This window comes from Fukomys damarensis, unplaced genomic scaffold (genome assembly GCF_012274545.1).
Source record: "Fukomys damarensis isolate Sample0158 unplaced genomic scaffold, DMR_v1.0_HiC HiC_scaffold_7, whole genome shotgun sequence".
Lineage (NCBI taxonomy): Eukaryota > Metazoa > Chordata > Mammalia > Rodentia > Bathyergidae > Fukomys > Fukomys damarensis.
The window spans coordinates 23,694,577-23,710,507 of record NW_022900919.1 but is presented as its reverse complement, the minus strand read 5'-3'; the positions used below and the strand labels follow the sequence as shown (position 1 = coordinate 23,710,507).

At 35.5% G+C, this 15,931-nt stretch overlaps 2 protein-coding genes across 13 annotated transcripts in view; one reads left to right on the top strand and one right to left on the bottom strand.

Annotated features, from left to right (window-relative positions):
* Bcl2a1 (BCL2 related protein A1) overlaps positions 1-337 on the bottom strand; it is a 48,231-nt gene extending 47,894 nt beyond the window's left edge. Inside the window, exon 1 of the mRNA XM_033761130.1 lies at positions 297-337. The gene's annotated coding sequence lies outside the window, so the exon portion shown is untranslated. The remainder of the gene's footprint in view (positions 1-296) is intronic.
* Positions 1-15,931, top strand: part of Zfand6 (zinc finger AN1-type containing 6) — a 74,397-nt gene continuing 58,466 nt past the window's right edge. For 7 of the 12 annotated variants that reach the window (XM_010621220.2, XM_010621223.2, XM_010621222.2 and 4 more), the window contains exon 1: positions 1-68. The gene's annotated coding sequence lies outside the window, so the exon portion shown is untranslated. Of the gene's footprint in view, positions 69-402; positions 479-10,876; positions 10,950-15,931 lie in introns of those variants that run through there. The other 5 variants (XM_010621224.3, XM_010621216.3, XM_010621218.2 and 2 more) reach the window with 4 other exon arrangements.

The window sequence follows — 15,931 nt, the reverse complement described above, 5'->3', positions numbered from 1 at the left end:
GCCTCACCTGTCCCCACTCACCGCGGACGGGCGGCGGCGGGCGCGTCAGGCTGAGAAGCCGCCGCCAGGTGAGCAGCGAGGCGGAATCCGCCTTCCCTTCCGCAGGCTGAGGGAGGGGTCTCGGTCCCCTTTGTGCGGGCCCAGATGAGGCGAGGAACCAGGGATCACTTCTTGCCCCCTCCCAGCTGAGGCAAGCACCCCCGGGGCCCCTTTTTGTTTTTGTTCCCCCCAATCCAGTTAAGGTGAGGACCTTCGGCCTCCCTCTTGTCCCTGAGTTCTCCCCTTGTCCCCCTTACCTTGGTACTTCTCGTGTTCGTGTCCCTTGGATCTACGGCCCTAAGTCCCCACCCACTTCCCCGTCCGCGGATCCCGCGCGGCCCGGAAGCTGGCCGGAAGCCACCGGGTGCGGGTCCCCTGGCGCCCCGGGGGCGCTCGCCCTTGGGAGTGGCAGTGCGTGTTTTCGAATTCCTGGGTGTCGGTATGTAGTGTCCGCAGTGGTTCACTTTCTCCTATTCGCTGTGACACCGTGGGGACCCCAACCTCAACCAGCGAAGCTAATTCCAGTACGGGCTCGGGACGCCGGGGCTCGGGGTACTTTCTGGGGTGCAACTCAGCGATGGAAACCCGCAGCCTTAGAGAATCAAAGTCAAATTTCTTTTTCAAACTAGATTTGTATTTTGATTTTCTAAAATGTGAAATACCGTCACCTTTTAGGGATGGTTATGAAATAATTCTGTCCGGTTTCAGGGCATTTGCTGGGTTGTATATAGTCTCCAGGCCTGCAGGGGAAAAGATTTTGCAAAAAGGTGAACATTTAAATTTCCAAAACAGATTGTCCGAAACTTCTTCTCTTAGGTTTTGAAAGTATATTTAAGGAAGGTAGGAATCATGTACAGGGGGAGGGATTTAGGAGTTGGTGAGTTTATTGTCTTGATGTTAGCAACAATTTCCTGTATGTGCGCAAATGTCAAAACTTACAAATTTTACACTTTAAATCTGCAGTTTATTGTATGTCAGTTATATTTCAATTAAAAATTTAAAATAACCAAAAATATATTTAACGTTACAAAAGAATACATAACTCGGTATGAATAGTGTAAAAAGAAACCGGAAGGAAGTGTAAGGGAGGACAGTGGGGGGATGGAGATGATCAAAATATTCGAAAAATAGTAGGTAGCTGTAGTTCATTAATTTCATTGTTTTATAATATTTTGTTAATCTTCATAAGTATTTAGATTTGATTTTTATTTCGTTGTGCTTTTAGTGTGCTCTATGAACATTTCTGTGTAAAAGTTTCTTTAAATAATGTAGATTGCATTAGAACTTGTTAGGTCATTAGACGTAAAATAGATTGGCACTCAGAAATGAATGAAACACTTTGGGATTCTCTATTTTGTTGAAATGGAAGAGATTCATAGCTACAATGATTGCTTCCTCATTGTCGAAGATACACACAAGGCAAGATTCCTGTTAAATTTTTGTTTTGTTTTGTTTTTTTGAGACAGGATCTTACTATGTAGTTGAGATTGACCTGGAACTCACTATGTAGCCCAGGCTGGTCTCAAACTCACAGCGATCCTCTTGCCTCAGCCTCCCGAGTGCTGGGATTATAGGCATGCGCCACCACACCTGGCTGAGATTCCTGTTAATCTTTACATACTGAATCTCATCCTTTGAAATTAGATTGTAAAAAGTCTGGCACAATGTGGCATGCTTCTCCAGTGTAAAAGTAGGTTTGCCTGGACCTAGTGTGCATGCCAGCTGCTGTGAAGGCTGAGGCAGGAGATCACAAGTTTGAGGCCAGCCTGTGCAACTTGTACAAAATGTCTCAAAATAAAAAATGAAAAGAATAGGGTCTGTAGCTCAGCAGTGGAGTGCTTGCCTAGCATGGACAAGGCCCTGGGTTCAATCTAGAGTACAGGAAAGAAGAAGAAAGGAAGAAGGAGAAAGATGAAGGAGTGAGTGAGTTTTGGTAGGCATAGGAAAATACTTGAGCACATTAGTTAAACATTTTTGCTTTACTGAATTCTTGTGAAAGAAACCTAAGTGTATTTTAACTTTAGTTAGCAGAAGCACTTTGTCAAATGGCAGATTTTAAAGGAAACTTTAGAACTGAGGTGTTACTGTGTGCAATTACATAGTGTGTCTTTTGGAGAAAGACATAAGGATGTGTGATGGGTATTTTAGGATTTATTAACACGTTTGAGTTTTGTTTTTTGTTTTTGTGGCTTGTGAACTGTTTTATCGTTCTACTAGCATACCATGACAAAATAGGGCACATTAATCCTTGATTTTCTGAAGATGGGATATGTGTGTGTGAGAGAGAGGCAGTATGTAATGATTAGGTACAGCTTTGAACATGTTTTTGTGTGAAAGTTTTTTCATGAAAGTAGAGCATTTTTTATATATGTGGCTTGCAGACAAGTACTGAGATTTTTTGTTTTGGTGGGGCCTTGTTTTAGTCTGCTTTAAAGAAGCTAATTTTTATATTTGATTATAAGGGCAGTGGCAGTATGAGTGTTTTCCCCCCAAACTTTGAGAAGGAATAGAAAGATAACAAAAGCCATCCTTGCTGGGCATGGGGGTGCACATCTGAAATCCCTGGACTGCAAGAGAAAACTGAGCCGGAGGATCACAAGTTTGAGCCCAGCCTGGGCTACTTAACAATTTAGGGAGACCCTGTCACAAAATAAGAAGTAAAAAAGGGGAATGTAGCTCAGTGCTAAAGCTCTAGATTCAATTCTCATTACCAAAAGAAAAAAAAAATTTTTAAAGAGTTAGAAAGGCCACACTTAAAGCCACCATAGTAAATCTTAGTTAACGTTTTGTCAGGTATATCCTTGATTTTTGTGTGTGCATTATTTATATCCTATGTAAACTATTAAAAGTTAATTCTGAACAGTGTTTGTGATATCCTAAACCTTTGCTTTACATATAGAAGTAGTAGTTATCTAACTGGTGTCCTTGATTCAGTTTTTGGTCCTCTGCAGTCTGCTCTGGCTGTGGAAAATAAGTATTTGAATATATATATTAGAGTGTCCTATTCCTGGGCTCAGACCCTTTAGTTGCTTTTCTTTCTTTCCCAACTCCATTGGGAATTGAACCCAAGGGTTTCTGAGCTACATCCCAGCCTATTTATTTGTTTACTTAATTTTGAAGTCCTGGGGATTGAACTCAGGGCCTTTGCATTGACCTGCATTCCCACTCCTTTTTTATTTTTTAATTTTTGAGTCAGGATCTGGGCCCAAACTTGCCATCTTCCTGTGTTAGCCTCCTGAATAGCTGGAATTATATGTCTATGCCACTGCATCTGGCTTTTCAGTAAATTTAAATACATGCAATAAAATTCAAAAAAAATTTTTACTGTGGGTTTTATACCCTGGACCAGTGATGCCAATAAAAGTATGATATAGCCAGGTGTGGTGGCACATGCCTGTAATCCCGGCACTTGTGAGGCTGAGGCAGGAGGATTACCACAAGTTAGTTCAAGGCCAGCCTGGGTTACCTAGTGAGTTCAAGGTGAGCCTGAGCTACCTAGTGAGACCCTGTCTCAAAAAAAAAAAAAAAAAAAACCAAAAAACAAGCCACAAATGGGATTCACTTAGTAATTTTAAGTTTTCCTTATAGCCACGTTGTGAGGAAAGAGAGACACAGGTGAAATATATTTCATGTTACCCAAAACATTATTTTTAATATGTAATTAATATAGGACATTAGTGATGGAATATTTTAATTTCTTTAATCTGATGTATATACTTGCAACACATCTCAGTTCAAGACTAACCATGTTTCAGGTGCTTGGTAGTCACGTGACTTAGAGTTTACTAAATTGAGAGCTGCCTCAAGCCAGTTCAGGGCCAAGCCTGCTTCACAGACATCTCGTCTACCATTCTCGCCCCAAATCTTGCCCTTTTGAGAATCTTAAGCATGCAGAGCTTATCCCCTTAAAAGTGTTCCTTCTTCAGAGAGCACCATATTTCTGCTCAGATGTCACTACTTCAGAGATGTTATTCATTGACCGCTGAGTTACCTTCTTTATACAAACTGTCACCTGAGATTGTTCCTTCATTTCGTTACTGTCTGCATCTCCTATTTATGTGTAAACTATTTGAGGGCAGGGATTGCCTCACGTTTACTAGAACGAAAGGTATTAAAAATAGGAATTTTAAAGAGTACATACCATATCATCTTACAAAAGTACTATTTAGTCTTATATGTCATTTTTTCCTGTTACAGTAGGGTAAAGATATCTTTAGAGTTATGTCTTTTTATTTCTCATAACAGTATTTTTAGGATTTGGTCTCAGTCTTAAAATTGGAGAGTCAAAGCATATGCACAGTTTTAAAATCTTTTTCATAAGTATTGTCAAATCTTGCCCTTAAAAATTTGTGTAAAGCCAGGTATCGGTAGTCTCACTGCTCAGAAGCTGAGGAGGAGTAGGATTCCCCTGAGCTCAGGGGTTTGAGACTAACCCCTGCAGTAACATACTGAGACATCTTCCGACCCCCACCGCACACTCTTCCATCTCAAAAAATGTTTGATCAGTATTATAGTATAAAATTTGAGAGAAACCAGGCATGGTGGTGTATACCTATAATTCCACCTATTTGGAGGCTGAGGAAGAATGATCACAAGTTTGAGCCTAGCCTGGATAAGTTAGTGAGACTCTGTCATAAAATTTTTAAAAGGCCAGTAATACAACTCAGTGGTAGAACACTTTTCAAACATGCATGAGGCCCTGGGTTCAAAGCCCCGTATGGCCTAATAACATCAATGAATACATGAGAGATGCACATTTCCTGTGTGCTTTGCTTTTTCATAGGATTTAGTATACATTTCTGTAATCTTGATGATAACTAGATACATGGGTACTGGACATGTTCTAATTTGGTTTTGCCCGTTTTGGGATGGATTATATGTGTGCTATACTTTATTTACCCTACCTAGGGCTGCGTTTTTTTTTACTTTTCATTTGATTGCATTATTTCCTTCTTCCTTTACTAACTTCCTTGAGTTTTTAAGACATTTTAATCCTTTCTTGTTAAATCTTCTACTTTGCTTTTATATTTAAAAGATTCGACCCACATAACTTGCCTTCTAGTTCTTTTTGTGGTTATTTTCCATAACCATCTTTCTTGTGTCCTGGGACTGATTTTATATAATATATGAAGTGAAATAACTTATTTTTCTTTAATAGTTAGGCGTTTATTATTGCCCTATTTAAAAAATAATCTTTTGTTGCCTTGAAATAAAACTACCTTTAAACACACATACACGTGGCTCTTTATTGTTTATGCAATACCATGGATTTGGTACTGGTGCACTTCCCCTTAACCCCAATTTTGTAATTGCTAGAGATGGGACCCAGGCCCCATTCCTGCTAGTTGAGTTCATTACCACACAGCTACACCCAGTTTATGTTATGTGTGTGTTTGTAAAGTCTCTGTGGTTGCAGTTTTCATTCTGTCAATAGTTTGCACACCTGCTCCTTACCAGACACTGTGTAAAGTGCTGAGGACAGAACTGTGGACAAGACAAGGCCTTTGTCTGCAAGGAGTTACAATCCCTTAGAGAAGACAGGCTCCTCACAAAGGAGAAAGATAGTTCAGACTCTGACAAGTGCTAGCAAGAAATGGGTGTTGAGTGTTCTGAGAATGTCTCAGAATTAACATGAAGTTGGTGGTACCAAGGTGTGTTTAGAAGCTTCTGTAGCTTTCCCAAGGCACTGGAGCATTTAAAAAAAATAGTAACAAACTAAAGTTTTTGGTTAATTTTTTTTTTAATATTTACTTTATAAACAATTTTGAGCCCCTCCATCTTCCATTATTCCAACTGGTTTTACTGCCCCAATGCTTATCCTGTGTCGAAAATTTGGAAATGCGATCCTGAATTCTAAAATCATGACAGAGGTAGAGAAAGTTTCCCAAATGAAAGGAGCTAGTAGCACAAAGTACTTGGCTTGATTTGGAATTGACAGAACATGGAGATGACTGGAGTTTCCTAAGTGAGGACAGTGGGGTAGGCTTTATTGGAAGACTTACGTTGAACCCTTTTACTATTTTTACTATCCATGTAGTGGGGTTACTTCTACCTCTCCTCTGTCTTTCTATCCAGTTTAGATTCTGTGATCCCAATCAGACTCCTAATACTGAGTCAAAAAAAAATATTTTGCTCTTTGATAACTTTTCATTTCTACTGAATTTTCAGTTTTCTCTACCTAAGACCTTGACATAGGTTAGTCTTTTCCTTGCATTTCATTGAGGAATCTTTCTTTTATGCCACAGAGTAAATTAGGTCCTTCTGTTGGCTCTATGGATTTAGTTCATGTTGGATGTTTCTTTTGTAAAAATTTGTGACAATTGCAGTTTACTATGTGTGCGTGTGCTTGTGCGTGTGTGTGTGTTTAATGTCTGTACTTCCTGTACTGATTTAGCTGTATTTTACAATATGGTAGCTACTAGCCACTTAATGGCTATTTAATGTGTTAAAATTAAATAATATAAAAAATTCAGTTCCTTATTTTTATTAGTCATGTTTAAGATGCAAGGTAGCTAGCTGTGGCTGTTGGCTATTGTATTGGACAGCAGTGATAGGAAGTCTTCTCTGGTTATCAAAATTATTCCTAATTTAAAGTCATGCCACTAAGTCAGTCAGTACCATACAGTACTTTATTTAAATTAAAATAAATCTGGCTAGTGCCGGGTATTTAGCTCAGCGGTTTGGTGGCCTGCCTTGCAAGCGCAAGGACCTGAGTTCAATCCCCAGTACCAAAATAAGTAAATAAATAAATAAATAAATAAATCTGGCTGTTGAAATTTAGCAATTTGGTCTGAGTTGAGTTGTGTTATAAAATAAGAACTTTAGTACAAGAATTTTTAAAATCTCAATTTTAAAAATGATTTTATATTGAGTAATGATATATTTGATATATAGAATATACATATGTATTGACTTAATATTACCTATTTATTTTAATTTGACTACTAGAAAATCAAAAAGTCCATGTGGCTTCTGTTACATTTCTGTAGTGATAATCTGACTCTAATCCAGAAGCTTTCACAGGGGTAGGGACTGTGTGCTTATTGTTGAGGATGGTATCCAAAGCAGATTATAGTAATCAGCCCACAAAGGTGAGTAAATAAAGTGACTCTCTTGACTTTACAAGCCTTCTTTTTTGGGGGGAAATCGAACTCAGGACCTTGCGCTTGTGAGGCAGGCGGCAGAACCACTGAGCTAAATCCCTGGCCCTTCTCTTGACTTTTAATGTCATTGTTTATTTGACTAGAGGCAATTGTTTACTTTTCAAAATTGTTAGGTTTCTTTGCTATTATGACATTTAAAACTTGTCAAGAAAGATGTTTTCCTTTTGATAAGCAGTATAAAAAATTCTTTTAGGCAACTAAGGGGAAAGAAGGAAACAAAAAACTGCCAGTGTATTTTCTGTTCATTTTCTATGTAGCAGTTTTACTTTAGATGTCACTGAGCACATTATGACCATTAAATCTTAATACTTGAAGATTACAAATGCTTTTCCTTTTTACTTGTATCTTACTGTTGTGATGTTTCGTTCTAATTTGTGTTTATTATTAACCTTGTTTGTCCTTTTAGACCAAAAACAAAACCATTTACTGTCTCTTGTTCTCCTATTTGGTTTATGTTTTCTTATCTGTATGCTGCCTTAAAGTCTTCCTGTGTTCAGTGTTTTGCTAAATGTGCCCTTACCTACAGCCTTTTCCCAACACCCTATAATCCCTTTTTTTTTATGAGTTCATAGATATACACCAAACTCAAAACTTTTTGCAGGAAATATTTGTTTCCCAAGGAAATATTTTTTGAAAGTTATTTTTATTATCCCTTGGATGGTGGTTTTCAAACTTTATATTATTGATCCCACTCATGTTTAGCTGATGATTTCTTTCATCAACTACTATGGAAACCACCAATTGGATCCATGGAGAATGCACAAGATTTATTCTGTTGCAGGCAGAACAGTTGAGCTATTTTTGATTTTTTAAAATTGTAAGAAAGTTTTTGCCTTGCTCTGTATGTATTCTACCAAAAGTTTTTCCCAATAGTCTAGGCATTGATTATTTGTATAGTGACTTTTTAATCAAAAGTAAAGTGGGCTGGGCATGGTGGTGCACACCTGTAATTCCAGCACTTAGGAGGCTAAGGCAGAAGGGTCCCATCTAGTTTGAGGCCAGCCTGCCTAGTTTAAGACTAGCTTGAACTACATAGTGAGACCCTGTCTCAAAAAAAAAAAAAAGTAAAGTGGGACCAAGTTGTTCAGTGACTTTTTCTCTTCTTCTTCTTCTTCTTCTTCTTCTTCTTTTTTTTTTTTCCTGATAGGTTTGATGAAATGTCTGGGCTTCTAAAAAGAATATACAGTATATCCTTTGAATGCTTACTGGTCAAAAAGTGGTATGGTCATCTGCCTTCAGGGAATCTTGGAGTCTTGTACAAGTTCCTTGTTCCTATGAAGCAGTATTGCCTTCATATAATCTATCTTACATGATACTGTGTATTTTTATTTATTTTTGCTGTTTTCTTCTGAAGCTGTTTTAGAAATAGAATAAAATACCCTTGATTTTTTCCTGTGTTCTACCTAAAATGCTAATTATTTGGAAATCTTTGAACACTCTGGAATTGCTAAAACCTATATCTTCTTTTCTCTTATGGATTGAGAGTGGCCTTGGTTTTTATTAATGTAGGTTAGTGTGTTTCATGCAAATAATTTTGAAATGAAAAGTTGACATACAGTTTATTTGGTTTGCATAACAAATTTTATGCCTGCCAAATTTTAAGATTAAAATGTTTACCGTCTCTTTCTGTAACTTCTTAAAAGGTTTGGCCTTCTACAGTGTTTTCTTGAAGTCTTCCACTGTTAAGTGAAATTCTGAATTTGTTCTGCTGATTGCTCCTGTACCTATCCTGCTTCCAGTGTTGTTTTGCAAGAGTAACCACACAGTGGGAAGAAAACCTGAACTTGACTCACGAAGTGCTGGACATTCAAAGCAGTGAATCCTTGCAAAGTATCTTGGGACTAGACCTCTGTGAATTGGCTCTTTCAGTTTGTCCACTTGAAGGGCATAATAGATTATGCAGCTGTTTGGGCTTCAGCAGGGTTTTGCCCCATATTCATGTCTAGTTGCAATTATGTGAATTTTCAGTTTGATACAAAGACTTCTTTTTGTGTTGGAAACAGTTTTGTTGGCTTTGTGTTCTAATATGAATTTTCTCTGAGAGAAAAAAATGATTGCAAGGTTTTGAACTTTGAAAGGTGATAAATTAAATTTTCTTTAATACACGAACTTAACTAAAAGCATATTTTAAGAAGAAATCACTCTAATTTGCTTTAATTTTGTATTATTTTATATTCATTTTATGATTTATACTGAAAAAAATTTTTTTTTCTTTTTATTGAGTTTACTGGTACAATCTAGGTATACAATACAGTTACATTCATCATTGGGATCCTGTACCTTTACATAATATACTGAAAATTTTGATATAGGTTTAATTACACTTTACCAAACACGTTAAATACTCTTGAATCAGTGAAGTAATGATTAACATCAAAGTAATGTTTGGTGAGCCAAGCTGTAAATATAAGCAGTTCTAGGGCTGGAGGTACAGCTCAGCAGTAGAACACTTACTCAGCATGCACAAGGTCTGGGTTCCATCCCCAGCATCACACCCACACAAAAAATTTTTTTAATTACTTAAAATAAAGAACAAGCAGTTCTGATTAACACATAAACATATAAAATGTAGCAAACTTAGTTATGTATATAAAGTCAAAGAGGGTCTTTTTTGTTTAAAAAACAGCTTTATTTAGTATCACTTTTGAATCTCTGTAGTAAAAACACCACTTAAAGTAGTTTATTGAAGTACTTTAAAGGAATATACCTTTCAGCTCTATCTTGAGTGCCAGTTTCACCTTGAATATTGTACATAGTAGTTCCCATCCTTTTAAAAAGCCATTTTAAAAATCAACCTTCCTGAACTTTATACCTGGGACTGGGGATATATTAATGGAATGCTTGCCTAGTATGTGTGAGATCTCCAGCCCAGCAAAAAATAAAATAAATAAATAAAAACAAACTTTATACCTGAACATATTAGAGCAAGTTGTCATTCTCTTTTAGATCCCTGTTTGCAATGGCAAAACAGTAGCCTTGGCAAAACATGCAATGTCAGGCCTGTTAAATGTGCTAACATAAAAATAATATTTCTCCTCTTTTTTTCCTTCAGTTTTAAGTGGAAATATCAATCTTTGATGTCACTTAAAATTTACTGTGTTGTAATATTGAGAATGTGTCACTGAATAGCTTAGAAATGAATCTTTTGCATTCAATACTTTAGTGCTATATATTTTCACTTACAGTCCTGTAAGTCTTACAGAAAATACTAGTACTGTACCTCCTAACAAAAATCTTGTAGTAGATTTTTTCGTAGCTGTTTTAAAATTTTAAAAGTGTAAACTATTAAAATAGGATTCTACCTTTTATGGCTCTTTAAAAATATCAAATGATTTACGTTAAAAACATATATTTTAAACAATTCTTTTGCTAACTTTCAAGTTAAAGCTCTTGTGCTATTTTCATCCATGTTACTTAGTTTATTTTTCACCTAGACAAAAGAGAAAGCAAATAGTATAAATGGGAAAACTGAAACATTACCTACTGTTTCTTTAAGAAACCAGCTTATCCAGGGGGTTTTAGTGTATTTAACCTAACCTGCTAGCAAGGAAAAGTTCTTTAAAATAATGGATATTAGTCTTATCCAATCACAATTATCAGTTTCACTAACAGGGAGGAGATTTTACTCTTCGGCCACTAGAATTAGAGAAGGTGGAGTTTGGTATTCAGGTTTGGTTGCTCTGGAGTACAGCTTCTAGTGAAGTTAATCTGAGGTGAAGCAAACAGAAAATTGTGGAGGTTTTGTTGGTAGGATTTTTGTTCTTACCTTTTAATGATCCTATATTTCATACTTTTACTCCTTTATCTTCTGTGTATACTAGGTTTTGTTATTGTTTCTATTTTCGGATGCAAACTGAACATTAAAATTAAACAGGGAAGCAGAACAAAAGGGCTGTTTGGACAGGAAATAGGTGTTCAGAGAATCAAACTTGACTTTCTTTTAATCATTATTTTTAGTTAAGAATTTGAGTGTCATTAAAAATCTTGGACTCAAAATCATATACAATTTAACAGGCTATTCTGTTGGGTTGGCTGTTGGAGCAGTCATTTGTCAGTTTTATAAATGACATCTTGAGATCTGTTTCCTTAAACCTAAGATGTTAAGTTGCTAAAAGACAGATAAATGTGGCAGGTTTAAATTGGTTCTTTTATAAGAATTGAAATGCCAGCTGTTTAATTTTCTTTGATACCCCTAGTATTATCCCCCTCCTTTAAAGCTTGCATATTTTAAATTTAACAATATGCAGACATTTTTAATAGGGTCACAATTTTAGCTTTGTTTTTTAAAAAATGGTTTATATTATGTAGTGCAAAGTAAAACTTATTTTTTCAAACTATTTATTTCAAAGATGGTGATAAGTAATAGCCTTTGAGACAGGAAATGAACAGATTTGTATTTTAAAAAGCTATAAATAGGTTCCCCAAACTTGGAAAAAAAGTATCTAATTTTCTATTAATGTTTCTTGATTATGAAGTAATTGTAGTAGGTGTCAGTAGCATAATTTTTCTTTGTAGGGACTTTTCTATATGCTGTTGCCCTTTGCTCTCATAGAAATTAAGGTATAAAAGTTTATTTCCATATCAGTCCAAATGCTAGCTGAGCATTTTCTTTCAGTTACCTGTATTTGCTATATTGCTTGTTCCAAATCATGTAAAGGTTTTTAAATTAAATGTTTTTCTGTTATATCTATTGTTTAAGCTATACTATAATAATATCAATAAGCTATCCATATACCCATAATAATATTGTATGGCAGTCTGATTTTTTTCTATCTTTTATTCTATATCTTACATTCTTATATTTTTCTAATACTTTTGGATTAGTGCAGTTTTTTTTTTTTTTTTTTTTGCTAAACTGTATCCTCTCATCAAAATTGATAATATTCTGGTAGGAATATACTTTTCTTAGGTTGATATGACCTTAATTAACCTAGTCTTTTGTTTGTTCTACTTCTAGGCTATTCCTACTTTTTTTTATCATTTCAAATGGCATTGCATTGAACACATTTCTGTGTATATCTTTACAACATTTTCTTTTTTAAAAAAAAAGATTCCTTTTGGAAAAGTCCCTGCAATAGGCTTACCTAGATCAAAGGATATGAATACTCAGTGGCCCAGTTGCTTTTCCAAAAGGTTATACATATTTTTATGTCACCAGTAGGATATGCTTCAAAATTTCTCCAATGGGTGGATCCTTAAATTTTGTATTACATTGTACCTCTGGAGCTCTTTGAATTGTTGGCCAGTTTTGGCCTAAGCAGCCTATTTTAGACTCCATTTTCTAAGATACAAATGAATCTAAATCTATTTTCTAGATATTAAAATTTGCTGAAGGAAATTGAGAAAAATTTTATCCACTTAAGTGAGCAATTATGTATTTTTATTGTATATTTAATTTATTATGTGTATTGCTACCAGCAAGTACAGGACTAGTGGCTTTGTTGTTCATGCTAGCTCTTGTTAGTACTGTATGTGCTTCTTCTAATAAGCACATTCCAGAAGAAATGTTTTCTTCTAAGAAACTTCTCTATCAGAAACATTTTTAGAGAGGGCAAGAGTAGTACTCCCAGTGAACCTAATATGAACATAGATGAATTGCCTTTGTCCCTACATTTCTGAATTTTGGAGTTTTTTTTAAAAATACATTTTAGAAACAGAATTTGTGTGTATAATTCTAGGTTTTAAAGTGATACATCATTTTATAGGTTTTCACTTAAAAGGTAAAAAGATAACTAACTACAAACACAAAATGGTGCTAGACATGTTCTGTTTGTCTTTAAAAGCATTCTTTGTTTGACAGTGACTGCTGATTAAGTATATGCATACTAACTAGTCTGCTAAATGAAATAGGATGTAATTGTTTTGGTGTGAGCTAGTTGACTAATGTTGCAGAATAAACTTGCTTTAAAGCACAATTCAGGACAAAAACTATAATTTAACTAATACATAAAAATATAACTCATTGGTGCAGACAGTAATTGAGCATGTATGGTCTTGAATTCAATATTGTCTGCCTTATTTTTCAGCTTAAGTTAACTTATTTTCTATAACTTTTATTTAAATGTATGGATAATTTAATATCTTTGCTTTTAGAGGTAATGTTTGTTTGTCATTGATTCCCAGGAAAAGTTTTATTTCTTATGGTTGAAAAATATTTTTCTAGACATGCTTTCATTTTATTAACATTTGGAATAGTACAGAAAAACTTAAAATTTCTTAATATTTATATCATAAATATTTCCCTTCTGAATTTAAGAAAAGTGTTTGATTTTCTTAAAAACAATTCTTACAACTGCCAGGTACAGATGAAAATAATTTTAATGAAAGTCATTTCAAGTTTGGCTGTTCATTATATTTTAATGGGTAGCCAAGTTAAAGATTTTTTTTTGCTTGTACTCATGCGACCACTGAAACTTTGAGAATAGTTTTTGTATAATATCTCAACTGTGTTGATCTCTGATTGCTAGAACTAGGGAGTATCCTTTCATTTAGCTCATTGGTTTCAGGGGAGAGTGAAAATCAGTTTTATTTCAGGGAGAGAAGAGGACTCTTAAATTGATCTAGATGCTGGGGAAAGATAGGAATAGTTATAACTGTGTTTTATTCTATTAGAATGAAAAAAATGATGAAGGGGATATGGAATGCAGTATACAAAGTCTCTATTGTTGGGTAATTCAGGGACTGTAGTGATTTTTTTGCCTTTTAATAAAGAAAAACATGTAATGGGCAATAAGTTAATAAAACTTGAAAGAACCTAGAACCAGTAGCTTAGTATTCTTAAAGTCTCTTTGTTCTCTATAATAGGCTAATTTTAACAGTTTAGAAATGTTCCTATATAGTTTCTTTTAGGAAAAAAGGTAAATTTTTTAGGAATTAATTTACTTTATTTTGGGACTTAGGAAAAACTTATTTATGAACTAAAATGTCTTTGAACCAATTTGAATGAGTTTGATTTTTTGTGTTTGAATGACATTGGAAACAATGAGCTTGAAACAGTTTTGTGGTTAGTAGTGGTTTTGGTAGAAGAGAGTAGATCCATCTGTTTCTCTTTACACATTTTTTCCTTTCGCAGGTATAATCCTACAAGGTCCCTTTCCCCTTATGGATTTTGTGAGTCCTGTACTTGATTCCTCAGTAATTTCATTCCTTAGTGCTCCTGACAGTTTTTCTTTTTTGAAATTCATGACTCTGCCTGTGCTTCCTCCTGTTTGTGATTTTTGTGTCCTGTGCAAATGTTTCCTCTGCACAGCTATTAAGTAATGGAGCTTCATAGAATTATTAATTATAAATTATTAATTGTCACTCTATACTTGCCTTGTTAATCTCCAATCCCATATCTTTGTTGTTTGTTTTTGTTTGTTTGTTTTTTGATACTTGGGATCAAACTCCGGCCCTTGCGCTTTTGAGGCAGGCAGCGGAACCATTGAGACAAACCCCAGCCCCTCCAATCCCATATCTTTAATTAACACCCTGTATGTTAATTTTCCTGAGCTCCCTCTCCCTCCCTCCCTCCTTCTCTTTCTCTTTTTGTACTGGAGACCAGTATTCATCCAGCTCACATGCTTGGGTGTCATTCTGATTTTTCTCCTTCACCCCCAGTTAGCCACAAAGTCTTAACGTTTTTAAACCTATACTATTTCTAGAATCTGTCCACTTTTTTCTTTACCTCATTAGGGCAGGCCACACTAGAATTTCTCTCATAGATTACCGAAACAGCCACCTGACTGAACACTGAGTTTGATTCCGTATACTACATTATTTACTGTGCAGTCATGCCTTTTTCTCTCTGCTCAGAATTCCTTAGTGACCCCTTGTTGTCCTTTGAAGTTTAACTTAACTGCCTAGGATGAAAAATAATAATACCAGTGAATTCTGGGCTAAACATTTACTCAGGGAGTCCTCAGACAACCCAAAGAGCTAAGAACTATTGCTTTCACTTAACAATGATTTAGAACTAATGTTCAGACAATGATTTAGAACTAATGTTCAGAGGTTCCTTAGCTGGTAAGAGGCCAACATACTTCGAACTGGGGGTCATAGTACTTTCTTTCCCCTAAGCACTGAGCTGTGGGTCTCTCAAAACTGGTCCTTGCTTATTTCTTCAGCCTTTCTTTCCATATCATATCAACTCACCCTTTAATGGGCTATTTACAGTTCTTTCTAGGGCATGCTCAAAACTTGCTGCCCAAAACTAAAGATGCTTTAAAGAAAACAAACATTTTAAAAAAAGCATGTCTGACAATTTTTTAGAGCACCTGAAAAAGATGACAATTTAGCATCCCCAGAATATAAGAAGATAAAAGAATGAGGCATAAAAAAAGTAAAGGTAGTTTTCCATCTGTGGTTAATTTTGAATTTCATAGCTGTTCAATTCCTCACATTTAATAAAAGCTTGGGACCAAGATGGATAAAGGGAAGATTAGGCAAAGTGCTTACTTTATGTGAGCTATTTGAAATGCTAATGACCTCCTTAAATAGCTGTTAGCTGGTCTTTGTATAATGACCATTTTGCTTCCAGATGTGTAAGATTGTACCTGTGAAAACTAGTCACATCGCCTGCTTTCTTATAGGTAGGGTAGAGAGGCTACATATATTCTTTTGTATTAAATATGATATCATCAAGAAGGTTGCAGGCTGGGGATTTAGCTCAGTGGTTCCTCTGCCTGCCTCGCAAGCGCAAGGTCCAGTGTTCCAATCCCCAGTACCAAAAAAAAAAAAAAAAAAAAAAA